Below are 10,140 nucleotides of genomic sequence, written 5' to 3' on the forward strand. Positions count from 1 at the left end.
TGACCCGAGAAGTTCGGATAAGCGGTAGAAAATGAATGAATGAGTTCCCCCTCCCCTTCCTCACAGTGGTTTGACCCACTGCCTGCTTTCCCAGTTCATCTCATCTACTCTGCACACACGAGTCAGGTGTGTGGCTGCGGCTCAATTAATGTTGAACTCCATTAAGTAGGGGATTTTATTCACTTTAATTAAAGCGATTCTCTTTAATGTAGTTGATGCAGACTCATTCATAAATTAGTTGCGACAAAAACGCTGATTACCGATGTAATTTTCCATGAATCTGCTATATTAGCGATTAAAATAGTACTTCTCCAGTTAACGTTAGCTTGTTTACAATAGCTTGTTGCATAGTGCACATAGATATATACACTAGATGTCGCCTTGTATACGGCAGTACATTGGAACGAATGCGTCAATTGAGCCCCCATCTTGGTACAGGGGACCCCCTCCTCTTAATGCATTAGCGTCAATGTAGGCAAAGAAACAAAATCACCATAAATCATCATGAATGCGATTTCTAGTTTTTTGGTTCGTTCCATAGGTCAGACATGTATGTATCATTAAGTCCAGAGGAAATTTAAGGCTTTTTCACAATATAATGCATAGTGCTAGTAGATGTAAGTTTATTACTTACATTCTTCCACTTGAGTAATCTTCAAATGAACAATCACTACTTACCTTACAGCCTACTGCATGCATCACTGCTAAATTGTGTGACTGTACATGTTCATTTAAACATTTAAATTGTATTGGTTTATTAAATATGATACAAAGCAATTTGCAGGTGGAAGCAAATCACAAATTCAAGAGGAACATAATGTGAAAGTTAGATAGTTGATGTGCCAAAGACAATCTTTTATTTATTCCTGGCCTGCAATACTTTTGCCACATTAAATAATTAGGTACTAAAGTCCATCCATCCATCCATCCATTTTCTACCGCTTATCCGTGTACTACAGTCACATTGACCAAAAAAAAAAAAAAATGACGTCAGTCATGGACAAGCTGCAGAGACACTAAACACTTTTTTTTTTTTTTTTTGGTCAATGTACTAAAGTCACATTGACCAAAAAAAGTTAACCATTTAAAAAAAAAAAAGTGTTTAGTGTCTTGTCCATGACTGACGTCTCTGTTTATGACTTGGAAATCTACAAACAGATTCAGATTATTTTATTTAATACCATGTCAGCAATCAAAATCTATTTTCATGGCAGATTTCAATTACAAAAACACAAATATCATATAAATGCAATAAAAACAAAACAAATATAAACAGCAAGTCATATTATACAATTATTTATTTTAGTTAACATACGACAAAAAAAAAAAAAAAAAAAAAACTTTTCAGGCATAATGTCATTAAATATGTCCTTAAGTAATTAACTTGAGTCCAGGACAATCTAATAAAATATGTTTGACAGATATCTATGGCATAGTGCACTGTAACTAACACGCCAAAGCCGTTTCCCAAATTCCCATGCATTGTTTTATTTTGGACGACTTGGCATGTTAACATTAATGGCCACAATTAGCATATTGTTTAGCTGTGCATTTAATAAATGAGCACTGGGCTACGTCCGAACTGACCTCACTGTATTTTTTGTATAATCATTTTCTATTCTGTTCTTAAGTGTCTTAATTAATTTGAAATAAAATTTGAAACCTTTTTTAATTATTTGTTTTTATTGTTGTGATTATTTTTTTTTATGATATTTTCTATATGTAAAGCACTTTTAATTACCATTGTGTATGAAATGTGCTACAGTATAAATAAACTTGCCTTGAGTGTCATAGACTAGATAAAATGACGGAGAAAAGGAAAATTTGAACCTGAGATGTGTACCTTAGAGTGGAATTTGGGTGCAGTCTCTGTAATTTCTTACAACAGCTTCAACACCAAGCTAAACACTGCCCTCACAGCAATTTAATTGTTTGTCAATTATAACTTGGCCTTGTGATCCTTCCTACTGATGAGTAAACATCTTTGAACGGTTGATTTTGATGCTTTCACCCCTGACCTGTGGGAGTTTCTGTTGCCACTGCCTGTTATTTTTGGCTTTTTCTTCATATCTCTCCCAAGGATTATCATCAACTGCTGATGTTTTCCTTAGCCAGCCTGAGGTTTCTTTTCTCAGCCTCCACAGACAGCTCTCTGGTCTTCATGTTAGTTTATCCTTTTTAACAACGTATGCCGTCTTCACAGGTTTAAACCCAGGGCTCAATTCTGTAGTAGACATTCAGAGCTATTATTATTAACAGGCAATCTGAATGGACCTCAGCAAGAAACACCTGTCACATGCTGCAATATACTTCATGGCTTAGAAAAATGGGTGCGTTAAAACAAAGGTCTCATGTTCTAAGTTATTTAACAAATATAGATGTTGATAGCAGGAAATTAAAGGTGAAATTCTGGTTTGTCGTCTGTTGTTCATCTTTTCATCTCAGTCCTAAATGTCTCTTGGGGAAAAAAGGAAACATTTGCACTGAACTGAAGAAAGTCCCTAACACACTAGTTATTCCTATTTGTATTATTTGCTTTTCTAAATCATTTAATGATGATCAGAAAATGTCTCATCAATCGTCACATCTTTAAGTGTGATTTAGTCTCTGTTTTCAGAGCGGTGATCACAGTGCATGTCCGTATTCTCTTCCCCATACCACTGACTTTCAGCTTCTCCTCTTTCTCTTGTGAAGTGTGTGTGTGTGTGTGTGTGTGTGTGTGTGTGTGTGTGTGTGTGTGTGTGTGTGTGTGTAATGATGTGATAGAATCGTTTTTAACATTGTTTTCAATATGAAACAATCCTGTATTATCACAGAACACACACAAACAGCCTGTCGGTGTATAAAATGTTATTGCTTACTGTAATGCTGAGCTTCATTGTATTGAAATACATTTACAGCATTTGGCAGATGCCCTTATTCAGAGTGACTTACATTATCTCACTTTGTAAAACTGAGCAATTGAGGGTTAAGGGCCTTGCTCAGGGGAACAACAGTGGCAGCTTGGTAGACCTGGGATTGAACACACAACCGTCTGGTTGGTAGCCCAACACCTTTAACCACTAGGCTACCACATGTCTATTTTCCTTCCTATTGTCCTCATACCTGGCAGCAACATCTCCAACATCCTTGTACCAATATAACCATCTGCCTCCTCTGTTCATGTCCAAACCATCTCAATCTAGCCTCTCAGTCCTTGTCCCCAAAACAGACAACCTGAGCTGTCCCTCTGATGTGCTCGTTCTTAATCCTGTCCATTCTCATCACTCCTAAAGAGAACCTCAACATCCTCATCTCTGCTACCTTCATCTCTGCCTCATGTCTTTTCCTCACTGCCTTAGTCTCTAACCCATACAGCATAGCTGGTCTACTGTCTTGCACCTTTCCTTTGATTCTTGCTGACACTCTTCTGTCACACAACACTCCTGACACTTTGCTCCATCCACTCCAACCCGCCTGCACTCGTTTATATGAAAGATTGTATATCATAAAAATGCCTTTGAGATTTAGTACATTATAATACATTTTTTTCTTGTTGCCCAAACATAAGTTAGTTCCGTCGATCAGCTTTGCTCTCAGGTCTTTATCAATGAACATGTGAAGACTTCAGCAGGAAGAAACTAGTGTTAAGTCTGTAATGAACTCAGAAATTAGGTCCTCAGGAGCTCTTGGTTGCACAATTCACTCGACTACAAACTGTTGTAGAAAGGAAATTATTTTCATTTACATTATTTTCTCTTCAGTGTCACCCAAATGACGATGTCTGGTTCCTCTCAAGGATTCTTCCTCATATTATCTCAGGGAGGTTTTCCCCACCGTTATGGGTCAATGTTATATATAAATAGTAACTTAATTTTAAACTTTACCATTTTTATTCTGCTTCTATTCTTCTGTAAAGCTTCTGCTTTGAGAAAATGTCTATTGTTAAAAGCGTTATACAGATAAATTGAAATTATAAATTTTAATTGAATTTAATAGAATCTGCTCTGGGCAGCTGAATCCACCTGTCTTTTTTGTGCACAGAAATGCCAATAATTCCTTTGTATTTACAAATGGTCCACAATTGCATGTTAAATGCTTTGATCGAGGTGTCCTCAGGTCCATGTGACTTACGAGTCAGCAAGCAGAATTTTGAAGAGGCGTTTGAAGGTGCGCAAGAGCACAGGAGACAATAATACTGATATGTTGCTGTCTGAAAATATACTGAAGATATGACCATATGCGTATGGTTTTTCATCCTATTATATATTTGTATGTGGCTAGAAGGACATTGGTGGCACGGTGACTGTTTTATCTTTTATATCATCCATCTGCTTTTATATCTGCTTGTCATTTGGTTTCTGAATCTCAGGATACCTGCTGTCCTTGACCCCCACAATCCTAGAGTTAATGAGAAGGTTAGCAAAAAAAAGTCTTATATTTAACAGAAATTTGAGGTCAGAATGACCAGATGTGAATGTGTCATGGAAGATAAAATGACTTTAAAGAGGAAATCTTTCAGGCTGTGTACTTAATTTAAATACATCATCTGTCTGAAGTGACTGAAGTGACTTAAAACTCAAGACCCTGCTGATGTTATAGACTTGTATTATGTAGAATTATAGGTAAACTTGATCAAGACATCTCAGCTTTAATGGACTGTATGTCTGTAGACTATATTCATTCTGACCATGTTGTTTTTGTCTCTTTCAGGGTAAAAATGTCCAGGAAGTGGCAGCAAAAGGAGAGCTAAAGAAATTTAATGGTGCAGGTTACGACAGTGACTTGGATAATATTTTGGAGAGAGAAATCATGTCAAGAAATCCTAATAGCCACTGGTAAAAAAGGAACCGCTTTGGAAAACTATAAAACTACTAATACTACACCTTTGGTTAAAGTATTAAAAATGAAAAAGGACAGACCACACCACCTGGGTTATTTATTCACCCAGGAAAATAAGTAAAAACCAAAAAGAGGAATTAAACCAAAAAGAAATTACAATAATATGACGAACCCTGCTGGTTCAGATGGGATTAAAGACAGAGACATGACTTTCCAAAAATTGTACAAATTTATTTTTATTAAATATCTTATAAATATCATGTACAGTTTACCAGTTAAATACCCACAATTGATGAGAATAGATCAGATCCACTTTTACAGAAGGGACAAACCACACAACAAATCAGTGCAAAAGTGTTTAACACATTGATAAACCAAAAACAAGACACAAATACTCTCCCCTTCTGTTAAGCCTCAAATCACAGTTCATCATCAGATAGTCATAAATGGATATTTATACGGTAACATACACTTATAGAAACAAAAGGGAAAAAAGAATAAAGAATACAAATAACAGTCTGAGTGCAACCAGTAAAGCCAGGTTAATTTTAAAAGCACCGAAGCTGCTTAACAGAGCAGAAATACAAAATCGGTTAATTAGATACACTTGTACCTGGGGTACAAAATATTCAACAATACATTACTGAAATATATCATACAAGTCAATGGGGCAGAATAATCTTTAAAAACAAACACTCTGCAATGCACACGGCCCAGACTGTAAACCAGCAATGAGTAAAGTTTATAAAATAGATCTGAAACAACAGCTCTCAGAAATGTTTGTCTCTGAAAAGAAAAAAAAAATCATTTCAAAAAGTTTCGCCCTTCCCAAAAAGAACCCACACCAAATTTTCTTACAGCAGCTAGTCTTCAGAGGGTACTGATTAAGAGATTGCTCTCTCCAATACCTCCAAACAAAATAAACTAAAATAAAAAAAAACAAAAAAAAAAACAGTAAACCGTAGCCAGAACTGGCGCTAAGCACAGTCCTGTTGGCTTACTCTGACTCACCGGAGAATGTGTAGGACAAACTCAATTTGCTCCGCACCAAACAAATCACGTTAATTACAGACAGCTGAACTCTCACTCCTGAACTCTTTTTATGTTACGAACCCCATATTCAAAGAGAAGGGGGCAAGTTAGAGAAGGACAGTTTTTAACTGTTTATTAATTCCGCTGCAATCTCAGCTCAGGTCTTGGTTATTGGAGCCACCAACCGACCTGATTCTTTAGATCCAGCGTTAAGAAGGGCAGAACGTTTTGACAGAGAAATCTGTCTGGGAAGGAGCGCGTATCAAGTACGTAGCCCTCAGACCTACACTGAAACTTCTCCATGTGCTACCAGTAGAACGTCTCCTACCAATATAACCATCTCCCTCCTCTGTACATGTCCAAACCATCTCAATTTAGCCTCTCTGACCTTGTCCCCAAAACAGCCAACCTGAGCTGTCTCTCTGATGTGCTCGTTCCTAATCCTGTCCATTCTCGTCACTCCTAAAGAGAATCTCAACATCCTCATCTCTGCTACCTCCATCTCTGCCTCATGTCTTTTACTCACTGCTACAGTCTCTAACCCATACAGCATAGCTGGTCTACTGTCTTGCACCTTTCCTTTGATTCTTGCTGACACTCTTCTGTCACACACAACACTCCTGACACTTTTCTCCATCCACTCCAACCCGCCTGCACTCGTTTATATGAAAGATTGTATATCATAAAAAATGCCTTTGAGATTTAGTACATTATAATACATTTTTTTCTTGTTGCCCAAACATAAGTTAGTTGCGTCGATCAGCTTTGCGCTCAGGTCTTTATCAGTGAACATGTGAAGACTTCAGCAGGAAGAAAATAGTGTTAAGTCTGTAATGAACTCAGAAATTAGGTCCCCAGGACCTCTTGGTTGCACAATTCACTCGACTACACACTGTTGTAGAAAGGACATTATTTACATTTACATTATTTTCTCTTCAGTGTCACCCAAATGACGATGTCTGGTTCCTCTCAAGGATTCTTCCTCATATTATCTCAGGGAGGTTTTCCCCACCGTTATGGGTCAATGTTATATATAAATAGTAACTTAATTTTAAACTTTACCATTTTTATTCTGCTTCTATTCTTCTGTAAAGCTTCTGCTTTGAGAAAATGTCTATTGTTAAAAGCGTTATACAGATAAATTGAAATTGGTTGCACAATTCACTCGACTACACACTGTTGTAGAAAGGACATTATTTACATTTACATTATTTTCTCTCCAGTGTGCCCTACATAATGATGTGGTCCACTTTTTTGCCATTGTTTCTTTGACACAGGGCACACATTCTCCTCCGGGTCTGTTAAAGACATTAGAGTCAGCAGGCAGAATTTCGAGGAGGCTTTCAAGAAAGTGCGGCCATCCGTGTCCAAAAAGGTGAGTGCACTAAACGCAAGTGTGCCGGAGACTAATAGAATAATACTGTTATGTAGATGTCTGAAAATATACTGTTTATTCTCCCGGATAAATAAGTCAAGAAAAGTGAGCGAGGGAACAGTCCATACCTTGAGCAGCTTGTATAGTGTCTGCAGTTTAGTTTGCTAGACATTTTTATCCAAAACAAGTGCATTTCTGTAACCCAGCATCAAGTCAGAAGAGCTAATGATTCACCTAAGAGCTCTATTAGCCTCAAAACCCGTTGCCTTGTGGGATGTGAGCAGGTGCATGTGTGCGTTCTCGCAGCTCATGATGCTTGTTGAGTGCTTCAGTGAACCAGTTTGTCCAGTTACCAGGTGAATAAGTTGCCAAGACATTTTCTCTTCTAGACAAATTTCCCACCCTTCCGTCACCAGATGAGTGTCGTATAGCGAGATTTTTTATATTATTATTAAACGTAGCTGCTATTTATACACAGTTTGCTTTGGTGGAGCAAAGTCAGCTCTGGCTCCTGGTTTGTGGTTGCAGAAATAAACAGGTCTGTGCTACGTGGAATTTGTGCAGCAAATGGTCTTTGCAGGCATTGCATCATTTCTCATTCCTCTGTTGGAAAAGCAAATAATAATCAGTCTCACCCTCTGGGCATTTGATGGTACTGAGGCATCAGCTATTATCTAGAATTATTATGTGGCTTTCAAATACAGAAGAAGCCAAAAGTTGAAGCATTTGATTCTGTTTTGCTTTTTCCATACAGGACCAGCTCATGTACGAGAAACTTTGTGAATCTCTCACTAGGGAGTAGATGAGTGGATGGAGAATTAAAATAAAATAAATAATTTTTTGGAGTTCACGAGCTTGGAAGTGGGAATCTGGAAATACACACACTGAAAAACCTCAGTAATCATTTATCTCCTAAATTATTTAATGACATGAAGGACATTTTTGAATCCGGTTTAATAAATTCACACAAATGCAGCAAACCATAACTACAAAGCAGGAATGAAATTAATAACGAACATTGTCTCAAAGCAGCTTTGCAGAACCTAAAATTTATTTGCATTTATCCCTTATGAGCCTGTGGCAAGAAAAATCTCTCTTATATAAGAAAGTGTGCGTGACCTTGAATGGATCCAGACCTCAATGGGAACCCACCCTCATCTGGGTGACACCAGAGAGTGTAATTATAAATCATTACAAAAAACTCGAGACTGTGAATTACCACTAAAGTGTTAAATGAGATTTCATTAGTTACTTTATAGCTTCGGAAACTGTATGTGAGGTTGTAGATGTTCTGTTATCAGGCCTTTATCTGTGTCCACTGTGTCATCATCACCAATTTTTCTATTCTAATTCTCTTCTATGCTTATGTTTAGTAAACCAGCTGTGAAATGGACTTGAAACTGAGTGTGGTTTCCTTTTCAAGAGGCAAGTCACCCAGCACACACACACACACACACACACACACACACACAAGCACAGAAATACACACACTTATACACAAATACAGGGCTCTCAAGTGTCACGCATTGAGCGTGAAAGTCACTCATATCGGTCTTTTGTCACGCTCTCCCACCACACATTGTATTTCTCACGCAGAAAAACGTACTATTTATCACATATTTAATATACCGCAGCACCCAAAATGTATCTGTCCGCACCGCTGTCTTTATGGAACTGGGCAGGAATCAAGCGTGTCTCCTCTGTAGTTCTTAGTCGAGCCTGTCACTTATCAGCCAATGAAAAAAAGAGGCTACACAATAGCCAATCAGAAAATAGCACTATTGTATCTGGGTAAGATTTAATGCAACAACCAATGAAAAAAAGCATATCCTGCAATTTTTCAGCATCATCCTCATCCTCACAGAGAAAACCACTGGAGCTGTGAGCATCACTTTGAGCACAGAGTAAGTCATGATCTCCTGTTGTTACAACAAATTCATTGTTTGACACAAACAATGACAACAGTTTTACAGCCTGTTCACTGACAACACCTGCTCAGAACAGGTAGTCTAGGACAGTGGTTCTCAAACTGGGGGCCCTGAGATGGTGTCGGGGGCCCCGGTTCACTGACAACACCTGCTCAGGACAAGTAGTCTAGGCCAGTGGTTCTCAAACTGGGGCCCTGAGATGGTGTCAGGGGCCCCGGTTTACTAACAACACATGCTCAGAACAAGCAGTCTAGGCCAGTGGTTCTCAAAATGGGCCCCCCCCAGAGAGAGTGACAGACAGAGAGAGAAAGAGAGAACTTGAATGCAATTATCCATTAATACATCAAATTCAATTTTCCTCATTGCTTATATCAATATTTATTTCTTACAAGAAATATTAAACAGTCATCCTTGACTCTTAAAAATGAAAGTAAATAGCAGCTAAAGACAAATATATTCTGTCCTCAAATATTAATGTTTGGGAAACTTCAAGTTGCAGCATTACATATGACTGTGACACCAGCGCTGATACTGGAGACTCCTTCCAAAAAGATGTTCTATAAACAATGGTCTCCTCAAAGAAAACATCAACTTATCACCTAACAATTAGACATTTTACTCACATTTGCTTAATACCAACATGTTTTTAATCAGTGTAATAAGTCTTTGAATATATGGACCACGTTCATAGACTTCATTTACTTGTGTTGAGCAGATATCGTGTTGAAATGCACGTGGTTTAGTTCCTTCTAATCACTGTGCGGTAGACGTTTTAATAAAACCTACCTGTGGGTTGAGTCTGTATGTTCTTTCGATCAACGGATTCTGTCTCTATGGTAGGTTTGTGGTCTTTAACAGCATCCACGCTGTCGTAGATTTCCACTACCATCTCTACATGCCCTTCTCCTTTTTCACTGTAGTTCACTCACTCACTCTCTCATTTTCGACCGCTTTATCTGACACTGTAGTTCATATAATCAAAAA

The sequence above is a fragment of the Tachysurus fulvidraco genome, chromosome 7, assembly GCF_022655615.1.
Source record: "Tachysurus fulvidraco isolate hzauxx_2018 chromosome 7, HZAU_PFXX_2.0, whole genome shotgun sequence".
Lineage (NCBI taxonomy): Eukaryota > Metazoa > Chordata > Actinopteri > Siluriformes > Bagridae > Tachysurus > Tachysurus fulvidraco.